The sequence below is a fragment of the Callorhinus ursinus genome, unplaced genomic scaffold (genome assembly GCF_003265705.2).
Source record: "Callorhinus ursinus isolate GAN/ISIS: 27379988/994484 unplaced genomic scaffold, GSC_fseal_2.0 scaffold46, whole genome shotgun sequence".
NCBI lineage: Eukaryota > Metazoa > Chordata > Mammalia > Carnivora > Otariidae > Callorhinus > Callorhinus ursinus.
The window spans coordinates 10000861-10021240 of NW_027397108.1; the positions used below are offsets into that span (position 1 = coordinate 10000861).

Here is a 20380-nt window from a genome sequence, read left to right on the forward strand (position 1 = left end):
GTGCCGTGGGCAGAGGCTCACCTCAGTGGGACAGAGCGGGTCCTGGCAGCCGCCGGAGAAAGGACACAGTTTGTGCGGGCTGGGCTGGAGGAGGTCCTGCCATCTGGCAGACATGCGGGGTCCGCCTCTCCTCTAGGACCGCCAGGCTCTGGGCGGGTCTGGAGCCACACCTGTCACCGAGGGCCCCGTGAGCTTGCGGGGGGGCGCGTCACGTCTCTCCCTGGAGCCCTTCGTCTTGATTGTAAAGTGAGCACACGTACCAGGTACACTCTGGAATTTCTTGCTCTCCTCGGCTGCGAAGAAGCCAGCACAAAAGGAAGGAGCATCACGGATCCGTAGCTTGGAGGGGAAGATAGATTTACATCATCGAGTATCTTCCCTAGAGGCTCAGAGTGTGGATTCCAGACTCAGGCTGTCTGCTCTTGCATCCCGGTCCCACATCTACCAGCTGTGTGGCTTCCCTGAGCCTCAGTTTCCCCATCTGCAAAATGGGGATAATGGTAGGACCGACCCCAAAGGGTTGTGCAGATTAAATGGGTTACTACATGTAAAGCCCCGAGGATTATGTTGGGCCTACGACAAGTGCTCAGTAGCTATTGTGAGGTGTGCAAACACACACACATGCACAATTCACTCAGGCACACATACACACAAATACACACAACACACACCAACATACAGTCACCTTATGTACCCATGTATACTCACACACGTGCGCTACATGCATGCATGTACATATGCGTGCACACACAGCCACACGTGCAAAACATGCAAACACACACTTACATGTACACATATGTGTTCACACAGGCACATGCATGTACGTGCTCGCACGTGTGCACACCTGTGTCCACAGGGGCGTTATCTACTCTCAGGACCAGGGCCACCAGGACAAGGGGGTGCTGCCCCCTAGGTGTAAGCCTGCACTGCAGGGGACTCTGAGGGGGGCGTCTTGCTCTCCTCCCCTGGTCCCACCTGATTTGTGTCTTCCAGGTGAGGCGGTGTAGCCCCGGGCAGCCCCGTGGAACCGGAGTGTAACTGTGCCTACTGCAGCAACCTCGGGAAAGCCCTTGATTCTGGTTAATCCTTACTGTAAATGATCAGGCATCCCTCCTAATGGCAAGGCTGGTCCTCAGCCGGACCAGAGGGCACACCTCCACCTTAGACCGGGTTCTGGGAATGGACCCTGAGCCAGGATTCCAGTGGGTTCAGTAAATCTGGAGGTGACGCAGGAAGATCTGAGGGGCGGGGGGGTGGAAGGAGGGACACGGACGTGTTAATTCTAACCGCACTAGGATGCCATCCCACTGTTGTCCTTGGGGCCAGTGTAGGATGCAGTAGCGTTTTCAGTAGGAGCTGCCCCTGTGCACAACCTGCGCGTAAGCCCCAGCACCTCAGTGCACCCTGAGCCCACCTGAGTGTGCACCGCATCTGCTGAGTCACCTGTGCCTGGGTTCTCGGGCTTCCCGGCAACGTCTCTGCTTGGCTGTCGGCTCATACCTGCAGTCCATTCTCACATAAACAGGTGTCCCTGAGTATCTCCCTGCACCAGGCCTGGATGCGGGGTGAACAAGCTCCCCTGCTCACATGGGGCTCACAGACCCCCATGCAGATCTTTCCCCAAAGTCCCGTGGAAATGACCCCTGGAGAGAGCGCAATCATGAGCTCTCACCGCGCTGAGAGCATGGTGGGAGCGGGCAGGTGGGGGGTGGGGTTCTCAAAAGCAAACAGTCCCAGGGGGTCTGCACCCAGGTATCTCCCTAGGAGAACTGAAACCACAGGTCCACACGAAAACCTGTGAATGAGTGTTCACAGCGCCATTATTCATGACAGTCAAAATGTGCCGACAAACAAGCGTCCACCCATCGAGGAATGGACAAGCAAGGGCATCTACCCATACGACGCCATGTTCCTCAGCCATAGAGAGGGATGGCACTCTGACGCAGGCTGCAATGTGGATGCACCCCGAAAATGTTTTCCGACGTGAAAGGAGCCTGCCTCAGAAGGTCCCATAGTGTTTGTTTCCTTTTATAGGAAACGTCCAGAAGACACAAATCTGTAGAGACAGAAAGTAGATTTGTAGTTGCCAGGGGCTGGGGGAGGGGGTAGGTTTCCTTTGAGGTGATGGAATGTTCTGGAACTAGATTGTGGTGACAGTTGCAACAGCTCTGTGCATGTACTAAATGCCACTGGATTGTTCACTTTAAACAGTTAATTTTATGTTGTGTGAATTTTACCTCAATAAAAAAAGAAAGAAAAAATAGAGTTAGCAGGGGGTGGGAGGCAGCGTGTTTCCATATGGAGCCTAGAGAAGGCCCCGTGGGACACAGGAGGGACCCTCCCTGCTCGGGAGCGCCTCCCCTGCCTCACCCCACCACACCCCACCCCCGGCCTCCTGCGGAAGCCAGGCTCAGACACAGGTCCCAGGCCTCCCCCAGGGCCGGGCTGCCGAGCACCTCCTGTCACTGTGTGTTAATAAAGGCATGACACCCGCGCAGCACATTCGCTGAGGGCCCTCCGCTCAGCACTGGCCCTCCTCGCCTGCCTCGATTCTCTCCGTCGTCCTGGAGATAGGCCTGATTATGGAGCCCACTTTCCAGAAGGAGCCTCGGGGGCAGAGATGGTGGGAGGAGATTGGAAACCCAGTCTGTCTGACTCCAAACAGACTCTTGACTTGGGGGCAAGATTCCAAGCATGTTCTGTGGCAAGGACTGCTGGGTTCTGTGTCAGAAGTGACACTGGGAAGGAAGCTGGGCCAGGCGATTGAGCTGCAGATCAGAGCTGGTCTGAGTTCATTCCGTGGTGTTAGTCCCTAGAGGGGCAGATGGTCGGACTGTAAGGGAACTGGCTGAGAAGGTGGGCTGGAGGACCGGAGGGGGACCAGGAGGAGGCGTTTGCCCCCAGGACTCATACAGACATGCTGCCGGTGTTCGGCCCTCCAGGGCACAGCTCAGTGTGCTGGGTCAGAGGTCCACACTGGTGGCTCCTGTGTCATCACCACCCCATCCAATGCCAGGATACTACGAGGAACAGACGCTTTGAGACTGTCGGTGGTGGGGCCAGGTGGATGCCCAAGTCCATCTGTGTCCTAGCACCCAGCCTCTGAGTGATGCCAATGGGTGTATTAGTTATCCACAGATGCATAACAAATGCCCCCAAACTCAGGGGCTTAAAACAATACACATGTATTAGCTCCTGTCTTAGTGTGTCAGGAATCTGGGAACTGCCTGAGTTGTCTGGCTCCTGATGTCTTGTGTGGTTGAGGTCAGGGGGTCATGTGGGGCTCTAATTGGGGCAGAAGTGTCCACTTCCAAGCTAACTTTGTGGTTGTCGACAGGCCCCACGTCCTCGCTGGCTGTTCACCGGAGGCCCTTACTCCTTGCTATGTCTCTCCATAGGGTGGCTCCCAACCTGGCAGCTGGCTTCCCAGAGTGAGCAATCTGAGAAAAGGAGAGAGGGAGAGGGGGAAAGAGGGAGAAGAGAGAGCACGTCAACACTAACTTTGATCTCCTTAAGAAACATTCAAAGCACATATGAAAAAAATTAACATTTGTTCGATCTGGGTGGTGGTACATGGGCGTCTGGTACATGCTGAACTATTCGTCATTTGGAATCTTGAGTGTATGTTGACAAAGGAGCCGCCATGAGGACGCTCTGGGAGAGGTGGGTTGAATACACCCCCACAGACACTAACATGCTGGAGACTCAGGGGTCATCATGCTCCCTGTGCGTTGTATGCGCACTTGCGCACACGTATGCCTGCCACGCATGTCCCCAAGTGTCTCAGAGCCGGGAAGCGGGCATGCCGACGTGTGGTGGCGTCTGACTCCATCAGAGATGCCGCACTACTGGCAGCGGTTAATTCCATTTCCCTGTGCCCCGTGGCCGTATGGCCCAGCCGGCTGGGAAAAAGCCCAGCTGCTCCGTCCTTTGGTGCTATAGTAGGTTCACCGCCCACAGCTCCTTTCTGAGTGGAGGGACCCTCCCCCTGGCCCCATCATCCAACCACAGGAAGACCCCAGGCCAGTCTCCTTCCCCTGCTCCTTCCAGCCATTTTGGAGCAATTTGGGAGCTGCCTTGCTCTCCCCAGAAAGCCTCATTACAGCAGTAACAACCTGTTCCTACCCTCGGAGCCTGGGTGTGTCTCATCACTCTTGACATCCGAACACAACTTTGGGTGGGGGTCCTCCCTGTTTCTCCAGTGTGGCTGCAGCGCAGTGACACCTGGGAAGTTCTCAACTCCCGATTCTGGGAGCCCGGGGCCTGGCTATGTGTTAGCATAGTGGCATCTTTGTCTCCTGGGAGCCCCACCTCTGGGTTAGCATTCTCCAGGGCATGGAGCCCTTGGTCTGGCCTCCCTCCCCACCCACCCTGCTGCTCTTCCCTGGGGCTGACCCTCAGAGTCTTGGTGGGAGAGGAAAGAGGAAGATGGTCCAGAAGACCACCGACAGACACCAGGCCCATGAGGGGCCTCCTCCATGTTAGCTCATCATCCCTCACAGACATGTGGCTCTGGGAAGTGTGCCACGAGGCACAGCAGCCCTGTTATGCTAGAAAGAGGAAATAGGAGCACTGCCTGGAGTTCCTTAGCTGTCAGAGGGACAGAGGGACCCAGAGCTCCTGACACTTGGTGGCATCTCAGATTCCATGAAATATGGCACCTGTGGGTAGCAATATGTGTGAGAAATGTGATTGTGTGCAAATATACCAGTTTTGCGTGTCCCAGGAATGCGGGAGCTTATAAAAACAACCCCGATTTTGCTCTGAGCATTAACATTGAACCGTCTGAAACTGCCTTTCTGGAGGGCAAAAATGGACCAAATCAGCAATTTCATATGGTTTGCATGGAAAGCAAAACACTCTTAAATGTTCTGTGCCCTCCCCCCAACTTTTACCAGGACTAAAGTTATTTATTTGTTTGATTCTGCCCTCCCCCAACCCCAACACAAGGAAAGCACAGGCATTAGCAGCCTCTTGGGGGTAGAACGGAAACCCCCACGTGCGTACACAGTCTCCGGTTTCCCATTGCTGGGGTTTGCAGCGGAGAGAGCCTGCTGCACGGCCACTCCCGTCCAGACGGGGTCTCCCTCGGCCCACCATCCTCTCTGGACTTGCTAGCTGCAGGGACCAAAGCCTGCAGGCCCAGGAGGCTGCTGGAAAGACCCTCCATGCCCAGGGCTGGACCCCCCCTGCCTGGCCTTGGTGCAGAGAGCTGGACTCTCTAATCCTCCCTGGGCGGATTAGATTCACAGAAATTGGCTGCGGAAACGGCCAGGCTGGGCTAGCGGCCAAAGGCAGAGGTTCAGGCTCTGCGGGGTGGGCAGGAGCTGTGCCGGACGCAGGCGGCATGCCAAGAACCAGCCTTCTCCAGCCCCCACAGCCAATGCAGCTGACCATTAACACCCCCCCCGGGGCTGGGGTCTGCCGACCCCATCGAGCAGTAGGCTTCCCGTGGATGGGCAGTGGCAGAGAACCCATGGACACATGGGGACCCCTCCGCTGGGAGGAGAAATGCAGAGCTCAGGCCCCGCCCAGCCCGCTGAACCAGTGTCTGCTTTTTCATGAGCGTCCAGGTGATTTTGGTGCTGTGGAAGGTTGAGCAGCACTGTGACAAAGGGGACCATCAGGTGGCAGCAGCAGGCTTGCAGAATACAGGTGCCCTTTGACCTGGCCCTTGCGCACTTTGGGATTTATTCAACAGAAGCGATCAGGGGTGTATACATGGAAATGTTTGGTCTGGTGACAAAGCACTTACCGTGGATGTCCTGTTCCATCTTTGCAGCAACCCTGGGGTGTGGCTCTCTGAGCCTCCCGAAGCTAAGGAGGCCAGAGTGGCCCAGCCAGGACACGGCAGGGTTAGGAATTAAGGTCAGACGGTCGCCTGCGGACCGGTAGCCCGCCCGCCTCAGCAGCCGGCTGCCTGCATGTGCGAGTGACTTTATGTATTCGGGAGGGGCGGGACGATGCATCTCCCACCCTGGGAGCTGGCCACCTAGGATGCAGTCTGTCTGTAGAACTGGGTGTCCCGCTCCCTAGTTTAGGGGGCTCTCATGGACACTTGAACAACACCCCTCCACACTGGCCTGAAGCCTATGCTTTCCTCCCTTCTTCCTGCCCTCTTAAAAAGTCCCGGAGCCCCAGGGGCTCATGTGGCTTCCCAGGGGAAGGGGTGCCTGTTCTGCCCGCCGAGGCCTGTGACCTGGCTCCTGCTGTTGGGGCTGCTACTGGAATCGCTGGTTTCCATGGACCAGTGAAGCCCCTGTCTGCAGTGATGTAGGCCAGCATTGCCACAGGCAGCCCGGGGCAGTCCTCGTTCTAGAACACGATGCTTGGGACCAAAGGGGTGGCGAATTGTTGCTAAAACCGATGCGAGCTCTGTGTCCAGTGGGTTGGCAGCGCTTCTCACAGGTGTAGGAGGGCACGTGGGTCCACAGAGACAGGTGCAGCCACCTTCCCCAGCGCAGGCTCCTGGGAACTGTGCGGCGGGGGCACCGACAGCCCAGCATCAGTTACGTGCTTGGGCACAGAGTTGGCCAGTCTTCCTGCCCCCTCTCAGGAGGCTTCCAGAGCTCTGAAGAGGAGGCAGCCTGCCCTCACCCCCCAGTGCCATCCCTGTCCCATTTGTGCTCACGATGAGGGCACATCAGAGGCCAAGTGGACCCTGGGGCCAGACTCCTGGGTTCAAATCCTGGCCTCGCCACTTAGCAGCTGTGTGACCCTGGGCAAGTGGCCTTACTTCTCTGCACCTCAGCCTTCTCCTCTGTAAAATGGGTCTTAATAGGATACTTTGTTCACACAGGTGTGAGGATTAAATGAGATCGCATATGAAGAGCACTGAGAACATACGAACGCGAGGGGGACATGACAAGGCTCTAAAGCACGATATAAACTACGCGTGTGTATAAGCATTTGCTGTTATTAATGGCCACAGACGAACACCAGCAACTAGGAAGTTGGGCTGTAGAAGACCCTTTAATGAGATGGGAAAAGGTCTGGGACGTATTGCTAACTGAAGAAAAAGTAAGTACGAAACAGCCTTTTCAGTATGATGCTGATTTTGTAAAATATATCCATGTTAACTGTGCCCCGAAGAAAACAACTTGAAGGAAATAAGTCGTTAACTGTGTACGCGCTGGGCAATGGCATAATGAGGACTTTCATTTCTCGTGCGTGTTTTTCTGCGTTTCCCAGAACGTGTATAGTAAGTGTGATGGCTATGATTTGAACGAAACACATTCTTAATGGCTGCTCTGCAAAGAAGAAAGCTGTAGTTCAGGGGTCCCCAGCCCTTTCTGCCAGGGAGCTTCGTCTCATCTTCCCAGAGCCGAGGCCCCTCCGCAGGGCGAGGGAGTGGGGCTGGGGTGACAACCACCACTCTCTCGCCCTGCCTCTCCCACTCGGGGGTGTTTGTCTCCTTTCCCGGGGGTGCCTCCCATGTGGGGCTGTTGTGCACAGTCCCTGGACAATGCCTAGGCCAGATCTTGGTACATAGCTCTTCATGAACAGAGAGATTGTCACCACCTCCCCCTGTGTCTGGGACAGGGGATGACTCTGAGACTCAGAGAGGCTGAGTGACCTGCCCAATGCTGCACAGCTGGTGTGGGGCAAGGTTAGGACAGAGCACACACCTTCTGAGTCCGCTCCAGGTCTCTGGAACTCCTTTTTTTGGGGCAGTTCTTCATTCGGTTAGGGGATTCCTTCAGTGACATAACTGCTTATCACCCAAACCTAATTGCCATTTGTCAGTAGAATGTGTCAGCTTCTACAGTGTGATAGCTTTCTGGCCACATGGACAAAGACCATGCCTGTTTCTTTCTCTGTGTGTCCCCAGCTCTAGCCTTGGGTTTCTTGAGTGAATGTTGAGCAAGCCGTTAATTGTTCAGGGTGAAGGGTCTATGTTTTGGAGGCAGGAAGGTGGGTGGGGAGGGAGCAGGGCACAGAAAGAAGCGAACATGGTCAGCTCTTCAGTTAGCAAAGGGCAGAGGTTGGCTCCTGCTGGTTGGAGGCCTGAATGTTGTTTGGGGTGGATGGAGCTCACAGCTGCTGCAATGGGCTGGGAGAGCCACCTGATTCAAGCAGACTTCAGGGTCTTCAGCCCCCAAAGGGGTGGAGTGTGACTCACGCTCACACTCCATGATTGGCCCCCTCCCTTGTCACCTACCTCCTTCTGGAAGTCCTCAAATGTCCATCTTCTCTGGCCACCGTGGGGCCAGAAGTGTGTGGCTCAGAACCTGGTCTCCCCAGGTGCCCGAGTTGTGCTCTCACTGAGAACACACTGTTGTGGGAGCAGGCGACACTGACATGGTGGGCTCAGACACACCCCCTTCTTCAGGTTCTCATTGGGAAGCCAGGCCAGGGGGACAGAGGGCAGGGCAGACTCTCGAGGGGGAGCAGTCCTCTCGGGGAAGGTGGGCGTGTTAAGATTCTTTCTTAGCAATGACACCAAAAGCACAAGTGACAAAAAGAAAAACAGACTTCACCAAAATCAAAAGCTTTTGTGTTACAACGGAAGATTCTGTGAAGACAGTATAAAGACAACTCGCAGAAACGAAGGCATTTTTTGCAAATCATCTATCTGATAAGGGGTTTGTATCCAGACTATATAAAGAACTCCTACAACTCACAATAAAAGCACACATTTATTTTTTTAAATACTTTATTTATTTATTTGACAGAGAGAGACAAGGCGAGAGAGGGAACACAAGCAGGGGGAGTTGGGAGAGGGAGAAGCAGGCTTCCCGCTGAGCGGGGAGCCCGACGCGGGCCTCGATTCCAGGACCCTGGGATCATGACCTGAGCCGAAGGCAGACTCTTAATGACTGAGCCACCCAGGTGCCCCTAAAAGCACACATTTAGAAAAGGGGAAAAGGTTCAAATACCTATCTCTCCAACAGAAGACATAGGAGAGGCCAGTAAGCGCACATGGAGATGCTCCTCATCACTAAGCACCAGAGCGTCTGGGCAGCTAGTCTCCAAAATGGACCGGTGACTCCTCAGAGGGTGAAACAGAGCCACCACATAACCCAGCAACGTCATCCCTAGCTTTACACCCACAAGAAGTGAAGACATATATGCACACAAAGGCTTGAACACAAGTGTTCACCGCAGCATCATTCACAGGACCCCAAAGTGGAAACAACCCAAATGTCCATCACGTGAGGAACAGATACACAAAATGTGGTCCATCCACACGATGGAATATGACTCAGATGTAAAGAGAAAGGAAGTCTGACACCTGCCATGATATGGATGAACCGTGAGGACATTGGGTTCAATGAAAGAAGACAGTCACAAATGGCCCCTCTTGGATCATTCTATTTATATGAAATGTCCAGAGTTGGCAAATCCATCGAGACAGAAAGCAGATTCATGCTTTCCAGGGGCTGGGGGAGGGAGGAACCGGGAGTGGCTGGTAATAGCTCGAGGTTTCTTTTTGGGGTGATGAAAAGGCAAAATTACACTGTGGTGGTAGTTCCCAACTTTATGTTTGTACTAAAAACACTGATTTATACACTTTAAATGTATGTATTATATGGCATGTGAATTATATCTCAATAAAGCTGTTTAAAAAAATCCCTTTGCAAATGCCTGGAAACCCAGCTCAGAGTGATACAAGCAAAAAGGGAATTTGTTAGCTTCTGTACATCAGTAAGCGAGTAAATTCAAACACAGGTTGGATTCAGGTTCTGCTTGATTCAGGGGCTAAAACAGGTCATCAGCCCAACACCCAGGCTGAGAATTGGGGAGCGGTCTGAATGCTTTTGCCTGACTAGGAGGTAACGGATCCTGAGCAACCCTATCTATAACCATTGCAGGCTTGAGTTGGCTCAGGAGGTAGCCACTTGAGAGACGGAGAGGGAGGCCCTCCTGGCTTGTCTATAGGGAAGGCAAGGTTGGGGGACCGAGCTGGAAGAGGGAAGAAGCTCTCCCCACACCTGGTTACCTCTGAGTCATCTTATGATGCTATGCAAATACTTGATCACCTTATTCATTCAGTCACCCAGAACATATTTACTGAGCACCTGCTGTGTCCAGACCCTGAGTTGGGATAGAATATCAATCCAGCAGCTTTGGTGTCTGTTCTTAATCATCCAGCAGAGAATGGTGCTGAGGAAACAAGCCTGGACCATAGAGTGTGCCAGGTACTACGATTCAGAAGGTCCAAGGCGTTTTGGGAGCACCCGGCCTGGCCTTGGACAGGGTGGGCTCAGGATCCGTTACCTCCTAGTCAGACAGGGTGGGGGTCAGGCCGGCCCCCTGGAAGAAGCAGTCACTAAGCTGAGCCATACAGGAGTGAAGCAGGCAGGGGAGCAGGACCTGCCAGGGCGGAACCAGCCCGGGCAGGGTGAGGCAGAGCAGCAGGATGTACGGAGTGGAGCCCGGGGGAGCAGAGGGGTTGGCGGGCGCCGGTCAGGGAGGCCTTATAAACTGTGTTAAGGAGGCTGGACATGATCTGCAGGCCAGTGGGCTCTGATGGAACCTATCATTGATAGGACGGTGTGAACACACCTGGCCTGGCCTGCGTGTAGAACAAAGCTGGTCTACACCAGCCAGGGCTCTGACCCACCACTGGGACTTCTGGATTCGTGTCCCCCGCCTCTGAGCCTCTCCACGTCGGCTTGGACCCTCAGATACACCCCCAACCTATGGGAGCTCAGGCCCCTGTCCAGAGCCCTTGTTCACCCTCCGTGAGTTTCATCTTCTGCTTCGATGAAGGAGCAGATCCGGGAGCCACCTGCCGCAGCCCAGCTCGCTCATCTTCCCGGGGAGGAACAGATCGGATACAGGGTAGGTAAGGAAAAGGCCTGAGGAAACCACTAGCTGCCTCCTTCTGAGGAGGTCTAATCACACTTATTAGCCCTGGGAAGCAGAGGAGGAGGAGGAGCTGAGGAAAGGAATCCAGCCGGGAAGCGTGTCTCTCGATGTCTTGATGTGCGAAGCACCAACTGCTTCTGTTGGCCTCTGTAACCTCCGCCCACTCTTCCGCCAGTAGACTGTGTCCCCGCGTGCCATGTCGGTGATACCAGCAGGTGTCAAACAAGGTCAAAATGCAGATCAGGCAAAGCCACACCTGAGTGTCCTAACAGCACCTCCGGACTCCAGCATTCACATCGGTGATGTGCTTCGATTCAGCAAATGTTGAGGGAATGCTGACAGTTTATTCATTTATTCCTTTGCTCATTCATCATTTACTCAGAATTCTATGATTGCATTCCTAGCGCCAGACAATGTGCTGGGTGCTGAGTGGCGACGAGAGGAACCGGACAGGGTCCCAGCTGGCAGCACCCCCCACCCCATGTGCGTGGATGAGGCCATGAATTAAAAGACAGCTACCTGGCAGAGGGACATACGTGGTTATGGGGGGAGCACAGGGGCTGACAAAGCCCAGAGAAGAGGCACCCACTGGGCCGGGGGATCCCTGGAGAGGGAGGTTTATGGTAAGTGTTCCTGTGCACACATTTCAGGATACACAGACAATAGCCCTTAACTAGAAACAACCCGAAGGTCCAGTTTCAGTGGAATGGGCATCCATACCATGGAATATTGTGCAGCAAAGGGGACAAAGAACCCTAGAAACACCCAACATCATGCCCACAGTTATGATGTTGGGCAAAAAAAGAACACGGATTGTCCAAATCCAGCCACATAAAGTCCAACGACAGACGGAACTAAACTGCAGTTCGCAAGGATGCACATTCTCGGGGGTAAAGCTATAAGGGAAAACAAGATGATCGGAAATTCAGACAAATGGTTCTGTCTCAGGGAGGAGACAGTTATGACTGGGGAGGGGCACGCGACGGGTTTTGGGGGTGTGAATAATGTCCAGTTCCTGGGCCCTGGTGCTTGATTGTTCGTGGACATTTGCTATATAACCGTTCATTAAATTGTACAAATATGTGGCTTGAGCACAGACAACAGCTCATCTTCCCCAGTGGGGGGACATTTAAGCACTTGAGACAGAGGAACATGGTAGTTACATGCTTATGCTCTGCTGTCAGCTGCCTGGGTTCATTTCCACTTGGGCAAGTGACTTGACCAGTCTAAGCCTCAGGTTTCCTCATCTGTGAAATGAGGATAACAATAGTAGCAGCCTCATGAAATTGTTTTAGGATGAAATGTGATAATGTAAAGTGCTCAACACAGAGTCAGGCAAAAAAATGTAACCATCATCAGCATCATTACCATCATCCTCACCATCACCATCATCACCACCATCCTCATCATCATCACCATCACCATCATCACCACCATCCTCATCATCATCACCATCACCATCATCACCATCATCCTCACCATCATCCTCATCATCACCATCACCATCACCACCATCACCACCACCATCACTACCATCATCACTGTCATCATCACCACCATCCTCATCATCATCACCATCACCATCATCACCATCCTCATCACCATCATCCTCATCATCACCTTCCTCATCATCACCATCACCATCACCACCATCATCACCACCATCACTACCATCATCACTGTCATCATCACCATCATCACCATCACCATCATCACCACCATCATCACCACCATCACTACCATCATCACTGTCATCATCGCCACCATCCTCATCATCATCACCATCACCATCATCACCATCATCCTCACCATCATCCTCATCATCACCATCACCATCACCACCATCACCACCACCATCACCACCACCATCACTACCATCATCACTGTCATCATCACCACCATCCTCATCATCACCATCCTCACCATCACGATCATCACCACCATCCTCATCATCATCACCATCACCATCATCACCATCATCCTCACCATCATCCTCACCATCATCACCACCATCATCACCACCATCACTACCATCATCACTGTCATCACCACCACCATCCTCATCATCACCATCATCACCATCACCATTATCATCACCACCATCACCACAGCCTCTCTTTTTTTCTTCTTGCTAATTCATCCAAATCACTTCACATTATCTTCCTTTTCCATTTCTACCTTCCTTCCTCCACCTCTCTTTCGTAATAATCTTCACTTAGAAATTGAATGGCCAGTGACAGTGCCCCTGGGGTCATAGACAGCTCTAGATCTTGACAGATAAGGAAGTATAATTATGCCTATTGTTTTTCAAAGCTCTTCCATTCTCAATTTTAAATCATCTGTCCCATCAACGGAACATCCCCATTTTTGCCTCTGGATGTGCTTCCTCTACTTGTGCTGGAAAGGCCAATCATGCGTTCTTCCTGCTGTCACAAGGCAGGTCCCCACTCCCTGACCATGGCTGATGGTCAGGAATCAGTGCCCGACTCAAGATGACCCCAGGGGATTCTCTCCCAGGAATTTGGATCTATAGAGTCTGGTTTATTGACTGTCAGGGTTTGGACTGAGAGCTAAAGGAAAGAGCAGAGTACAGCAGACTACAGAGAGCAGACACACAGAGCAGATGGGCCAAGAGGAGAGACAGGGGGGCCCAGGATGAGGGACAGACTTGGGTTCTGACTTCCTGGTTCTTGGCTTCTGTCCAGAACCTGCTTTCCCCTCTATCTTCAAGGTCAGAGAGATCTCTGTCTCTTCAACAACTGCCACATTCCCACCTGTGCTGGTCTATTAGTTGCATAATATTTCTCTTTAAGTGGATCTCCCCCCACCTCCTTTTTTTTTTTTTTAACTTGGATGGATTTATCTATAAAGAAAACTTTACATTAGTAATCTAAATAGAAAATTAGTAGCATATGATACTTTCAGGAGACTGTAAAAATAAATACAACAAATAAATAATAAAAATAGATATGTTTATATCTATTAAATTAAAAATTAAGTAGTGATCTATAAGTAGAAAAAGAAGACTAGTTTATTTACAAAGTGTTTCAGGAGTGCAAATTAGAATCACAATGAGATACCACTATAATACACTAGACTGGCTAAAATTTAAAACACTGATATTACCAAGTGTTGGTGAGGACATGGAACAACTGGAATGCTCACCCTCTGCTGGGGGGTGGGGGTTGTAAATGGACTGGACTACTTTCAAGAACTAAATACTAAAATTAAATATACATCTACCCTAGGCCCCAGGAAGTTCACTCCTAGGCATACACTCTAGAGATGGGTGTCTGCCAGAAGACACATAAAAGGGTGCTTGTACCAGGTTATTCAAAATAACCCCCAACTGGAAACAACACACATGTTTATCAACAGAGAAGAGAAAAATAATTCATAGTATATTCATGCAATGGAATACTATACAGCACCGAAAAGAACAAAGCACAGTTACACATGAACACATCAGATGAATCTGACACGTGATGTTGAATGAAAGGAGCCAGATACAAATGTATGAGTGCATGGACGTGAGTCTCAAAGATAAGGCAGAACTAATCTATGGTGATACAAGTCAACGTAGCTGTTCCCTGTGGTGGTGTGGGGGGCGGCGGAGTATTGGTAGGAGGTACATGAGAGAGACGCTCTCTATCTTGAACCACATGGTGCTACTATTACCGCTATGCTTGGTACCTGCATGGGGTGGGCCCCAGTAAGAGCAGCGACAGGGCACAACTCCTGCTGTTATTGCTGCTGGCTCCGGATATTATATGAGTCTAGCGGCTCAGTGGGAGGGGATGCTGCAGGCCAGCGGGTGGCCACATGCCTGCTAGGAACCCAGACGGCCACTTACTGGCAGGCTAGCTCATTTGTCCTAGGCTCTGGCTCCTCATCTGTAAAGTGGCGCCCATCCTAGGGGCTGATATGTCTTGGGGGAGGTAGGGATTTCGGGGCACTGAGTCCAGCTCAAAGCAAGCACCCCTGGCTATCCTTATGGAGGATGGCTTCTGGCACTCCAGGTGGAGAGGACAGTTAGTTTGGATGAACTTGGAATGGCAAGCTTGGAGATCTGATTCCTCGAGAATTTACTTGCCTATCTTAGGCAACTCATTTATCTGTTCTCTGCCTCAGGTTCTTTATCTGTAACGTGGGGATAACAACATCTCTTGGAGTTGTTATGAGGAATAAATGAATTAACCACTGGCACTCCACTGGCACTCCTGCTAGCCACTGTTACCCCTGCATTGCCCGGAACTAGGACGGGATCTAGCCAGCTCCAGCATAAGGAAAAAACACTCCCAGCAGGGTGTCTTAGGGTGTCTTAATTTCAAAGCTCAAACTAGGTTTCTCAACTTTTCTCCTTAGCAGACTTTTGACCCTGGAGCGGGCCAGCAGCTAATCAAGAACAAAGGATTCGTCTGTCTCCTGGATCAGTCCCTGGGGATGGCCTGCCTGTCTGAAGGCCGGGTGCTGGCAGCAGACTGCAGCCCAGGAGGACGTTTCCGTCAAAGTTCACCTGACCTTTCTGGGGTCAAGCCCTGGCGTTGGCACTTGCTAGCTGTGTGTGGCCTTGGGCTACCCCCTTTACCTGCCTGAGCCTCAGTTTCCCCATCTTTAAGAAGGAAGAGATGGTCACAGTCTGGACCCCAAAGGGCCATGCCAAGACTTAGATGAAATGAGGCATTCCAGGTCTGGCACAGAGACATTGGCCAACAACATCCAATGATCCTGACTACTCTTGATTTGTTCCCACCCACGGCTGGCATCTTTTTCTGCCTCTGGTTTGGGGAGAATCAGGAGTCCCAGCACAATCTCATGGCACCTCCCAGTAATTGTCATATTGTATGGCATGGTATTCTGGTCCATACATGCATGGACAGGTGGAACATTCAAACCAGAGGATGAGCAGAGGTGGTTGGGAAGGGGACAGGGGGACACCTCCGGCACCCTCGGGGTGATCTTCGTTCTCGGGAATGACCACCCCCAGAGAGGGCAAGGAAATACAGCTGTGAGTTGTTGAAGGCCAGCGAGGCACTAGGGGCCCCCAAACACCTTAGTCACCTTTGCCCCAGTCTTCGGAAGTAGGAATTGTGTTGGTGACATTTTACAGGTGAGGAGAAAGGGACACAGAGCCATCCTCATGAAGCATATGGTCTGTTCTGGTTGCTCCTGCTCTGTAACAAACCACCCCAAAACCTAGTGGCTTAAAACGGGTGTTATGGACTAAATGTTTGTGTCCTTCAGTTCATACATGAAAGCCCTAATCTCCAGTGTGGCTGTATTTGGGGTAAGGAAGTAATTAAAATTAAATGAGATCATAAGGGTGGGACCCTGATCCCACTGGATTAGTGCCCTTATAAGAAGAGTCACCAGAGGGTTTTCTCATTCTCTCCCCCCCACCCTACCCCCAGCCCCCTGCCATGCGAGGACACGGTGAGAAAGAACACGGCTCTCCCCAAAACTTGACCTTGTTGGCACTCTGAGCTCGATTTCCAGCCTCCAGTATTGTGAGACATAAATTCCCATGATGGAAGGCACTCAGTCTTTGGTATTTTGTTTCGGTAGCCTGAGCAGACTAAGACACGGGGCTTGGCACACTTTCTCTGTAAAGGACAAGATGGTGAGTAGTATAGGCTTCATGGGCCATGTGGTTTCTGTCAAAACTCTTCAGCCCTGACACTGTAGTGTGAAAGCGTCCGTGGCTGTGTGTACACGGGCGGCGTGGTTGTCCCAGTCAAACTTTGTCCCTAAAAACAAGCATTGGGCCCCCGGCTGAGTAGTTTGCATGAGCTCTGCCTGGCTTAACATAATAGGAGTCATTTATTTCGTTCAGAAATTGAAATTATGATGGAAACCAGTATCCATTGATGGATGAATGGATGGATGAATAAAATGTGGCATATATTATATATATGTGTGTGTGTATATATATATATATAGTGGAATATTATTAAGCCATAAAAAAATAAATCTCACCATTTGCAATACGAGGGATGGACCTTGGGGGCATTATGCTAAGTGAAATAAGTCAGACAGAGAAAGACAAATACCATATGATCTCACTTACATGTGGATTCTAAAGAAAACAAAACGAAGCTCATAGATCTAAAGAACAGATTGGTGGTTGCCACAGGTGTGAAGTGGGGGGTGGGCTGAATGAGTGAAGGGGGTCAAAAGGTACAAACTTCCGGCTATCAAATAAACAGGTCACAGAGATCTAATGAACAGCATGGCGGCTATAGTGACTCATACTGCAGTGCCTATCTGAAAGTTGCCAAGAGAATAGATCTGAAAAGTTCTCATCGTAAGAAACACATTGTGTCACTATGTGTGGTGATGGGTGTTACCTAGACTTACGGTGTTGACCATTTTGCAATGCACACATAGATCAACCCATTATGTTGCACACCGGAAACTAATATGTTGTTGTATGGCATTATACCTCCATTTTTTAAAAATTGCAACCATGACAAGGCATGGTGAGGAAAGCTCCGTGGGTGGGGTCTCTGCTCCATGGGGCAATAGCTGGGGTGACCCGCCCAGAGCTTGAGGATCTACTTTTGAGCTGCTGGGGGTCCAGCTGGGGATGTGGGCCAGAAGCCCCGTTTCTCCCCCCGTGTGCCTCTCTGTGGGCTGCTTGGGCTTCCCCACAGCGTGGTGACTCGGTTCCAAGCGCCAGCATCTGAGAGCATGAGCAGAGGTCATATTGCCATTTACCTGACCTTCAGAGTCACATTGTGTCACTTGGGCGAAACTCAGCAGCAGGAGGAGTGTCCAAAACTCAGCAGTGGGGTAGAGGTATCCCTTCTCTGGGGAACCCAGGAGCCTTTCTGCAGCTGAGACCAGAAAACTTCTGGGCCACGGGGAGAGGGAGCAGACAAGGGAGAGGCAGTGCCCATGCGCAGAGGCCAGAAAGCTTCTAGCCTGGAAGACCAGTCGGCTTGGGCAGCAGTGCTGCTTCGCTCGTCGTTCCATTCCCTTCTGCCGGGCACTTCACAGAGGCAGCCCTCAAGCTGGTCTTTCTGACAGGTGAGTATGGAAGCCCAGGTCAGCTGAGGAGTGCCGGTGAGGTCCCTGAGGGGAGGCACTTATCCCAGAGCCTGGTGCCCAGAGCCATGAGATTCTGCATGGTGTTATGACTTTTTGTTTTTTTCTTCTGGTTTCTGTTTTGACATTGCTGGGTGGTACTGTGTTTGTAGCCTTACAGAATTTCCTCCAAAATGAAATCAATACCACCCGCCATATGTGATGGGAGAATGATTTCCAAATGGCACAAAATGAATGTCTCTAATATCTGCATTTCGGAGGATAAAGTCCATCAGTGCTGAAGCTCATATGACCATGTGTGGGAGAGGAGAGAGGGTCAGCTGGGGGAGGTTACAGGTGGGGTTCCTTGGAACTGCGGGGGAAGGTGTGTATTAGCCAGAGTGCTGACCAGAAATTGCTGGAAACCTCAAGTCCTCATTTTCCAACAAGATCTCGGTTGTGATCCACTGCTTGTGTGAGGAAGGGCTGCTGAATCAGCAAAAACTGGGTAGGGACTGAAATGAAGAAAGGAAGAGCAGAGTGTAAAGGTAATGGCAATTTTATGTCAGTGAGGTTTGGGGGGAGCAGGCCGAAAGTCGGGCGTCCCCTGTAGGAATCCACGACCTTCGAGGAGGGGCTGGACTCCTGATAACACCACTGTTTCCCCTTCTCCAGTGCTTACCATGCCCCGGACGTCAGCTCCTTGAATCCCCATGGCAATTTATGGGAACTAGTATGTGCCCATTTTGCAGATGAGAAAACTGAGCTCAGAGGTAGTAAGTGACTGCCCACACCACACAGCTGGCCAGGTCTGGAGGCAGGATTTGAACCTGAATCTTGTGAGGAGTGGCAGGTTTGTGCACACATTCACAATATATAATTTTTCATTTACACCAAACAGTCCTGAGACACTATTTCCTACCCATCTAGATTAACAAAAGAAAATAAATGGAAACATAGTAGGAAGTCTGATAATACCAAGGGGTGGCCAGAACACAGAGCCAGAAGGATGGGGCACTGCAGGGGGAGAAGGAAAGTGCTCTAATCTCTATTAAATCCAAGATGTGCTTGACCCAACAGTTCCACCCCTAGGCATTTAGAGAAACCTTCCAGGTAGCACAGGGAGGCAGACACCAACTAGAAGGCGCCTTGAATATTGCAAATCACAAAGCAAAACTGAAAATTCCCTCCAGAGGTGGGGTGGATAAGGTGGTAACTGCTCTCCGGGCCAGTGGAGCTTTAGGGAGGGGGCTTTGGTGCCCAGAGCAAGACAGAAAGTTGAGCTTGAACTCTGGGCATCCTAGAAGGGGCTGATAGTCCCGTGAGAGCCTGTTCAGCCAAAGATGGGAACAATGCAGGCAGGAGAAGGTGTGAGCTCCGCCCCTGGTTGATTGGGAGACTTCAGATCACACCTCTTCCCTGGGCTAAATCTCAGGCTCTACTGCCGGGCTTGCAATTCCGGTCTCCCTGCCGGCGGAGTCTCGGGCTGGCACCGCAATTAGCCTGGACCCTGTGCAATCTCCCCCCTCTCCCAGCGGCACTCTGCTGCTGCCATTTGCCAAACATGTTCCCGGAGAGCTGAGAACCCGGCTCCTGCCTGCGGATTTATGGTCCAGGAAATGCATTTTAAATTGGTCCCAGGATACTCAGACCAGGAATCAGACACCATCACATGGGGGGATGGGGTGTGTGTGTGGGGGGGAGAGTATGTATGGAGAAAGACCTAGTAACGCCCTAGCGACGATCCCACTTTGGTCCCCAAAGTACAACCGCTCCCGGAGTTGGGGGCTACCTGTTGGTCAGGGCGCAGGGAAGGAGCAGCATTTGGGCGTCTTTACTCCAAGACATGTTCGTGTCGCCGGACTTTCTGTTAATTTATGGGGAGGGGACATTCACCACCTACATGTTTTCTCCTCCCTTCCTCCCACATGTGGACATAAAATTGCCCGTAAGGAAGAAGGATGGATTATTTGTCGGAGAGAAAACCACCTGTGGTCTGCCAAGAGCCTCTCCAGTCAAGCCAGGGACAGGTGTCGCAGATAGGAGCCAGGCGCCAGGGGCGAGGCGCAGGGTGGGAGAGAGGAAACCCGAGGGGCGCCCCAGAACGCCCGGGGCCTGCTCTGCCAGGCTTCACTTCGCGGCTCCCGGGAGGGGGAGGAGAGCGCCCTGGGTGCCGGGCGCCTTCCCGTTACGCAGTTCCTGTCCCTTTAAATCTAAGTCCCGGGAAAGGGGGGCCTGGGGCGACCTGTCTGGACCCCTATTTCCACGACAGCCCCGGCAAGGGAGAAGCCCGGCGGGCGGGAGCGCGGGGTGGGGGGTGCGGGAGGGCGGGCGCCCGGGGTCCCCGCCAGCTCCCTGCGCCCTCCACCGGGCGGGGCAGCGCCCCTCTTCAGCCTCCCCGCGCGCCCGGGGCAGGGGCCAGTTCGGGCGCGCGCGGGTCCGGGTGGGGCAGGCGTGTGGGTGGGAGTCGCGCGGGCAGGGGACTGGGTCGGGGCAGGTGGGGAGGTGCGCGAGCGGAGGGTCGGGTCGGGGACGCGCA

General features: G+C 52.3%; 1 long non-coding RNA gene across 3 annotated transcripts in view; it reads left to right on the plus strand.

Moving 5' to 3' along the window:
* LOC141370820 (uncharacterized) overlaps positions 1–15173 on the plus strand; it is a 75281-nt gene extending 60108 nt beyond the window's left edge. Inside the window, exons 6-8 of one of the 3 annotated variants that reach the window (XR_012375220.1) lie at positions 6800–7020; positions 11220–11438; positions 14947–15173. This is a non-coding gene — a long non-coding RNA (uncharacterized lncRNA). Of the gene's footprint in view, positions 1–6799; positions 7021–8894; positions 9559–11219; positions 11439–14946 lie in introns of those variants that run through there. The other 2 variants (XR_012375218.1, XR_012375219.1) reach the window with 2 other exon arrangements.
* The last annotated feature ends 5207 nt before the right edge of the window (positions 15174–20380 follow it).